This window comes from Lupinus angustifolius, chromosome LG04 (genome assembly GCF_001865875.1).
Source record: "Lupinus angustifolius cultivar Tanjil chromosome LG04, LupAngTanjil_v1.0, whole genome shotgun sequence".
Taxonomy (NCBI): domain Eukaryota; kingdom Viridiplantae; phylum Streptophyta; class Magnoliopsida; order Fabales; family Fabaceae; genus Lupinus; species Lupinus angustifolius.
Genome location: NC_032012.1, coordinates 6,625,022 through 6,625,243, shown reverse-complemented (window position 1 = coordinate 6,625,243; position 222 = coordinate 6,625,022).

The following is a 222-nucleotide window of genomic DNA, read 5'->3' as shown; positions in this document are numbered from 1 at the left end:
TTATCTTTATACAGATATCCATTTCACTAACAATTAAAGTTTAAGTGGTAAATAGGAAGAGAAAAATACTTCATGAGGACTACATACAAAAGATATAACGTTTAATGTCTTTTTATATTCTTTTCCTTTTTACAAAGGCAAAGTTTTTTTTTTAAAAAATATGGAATGTTTGTGACTAAAAATAATTATGATATTATATTGACATGATTTATTTTACTACGA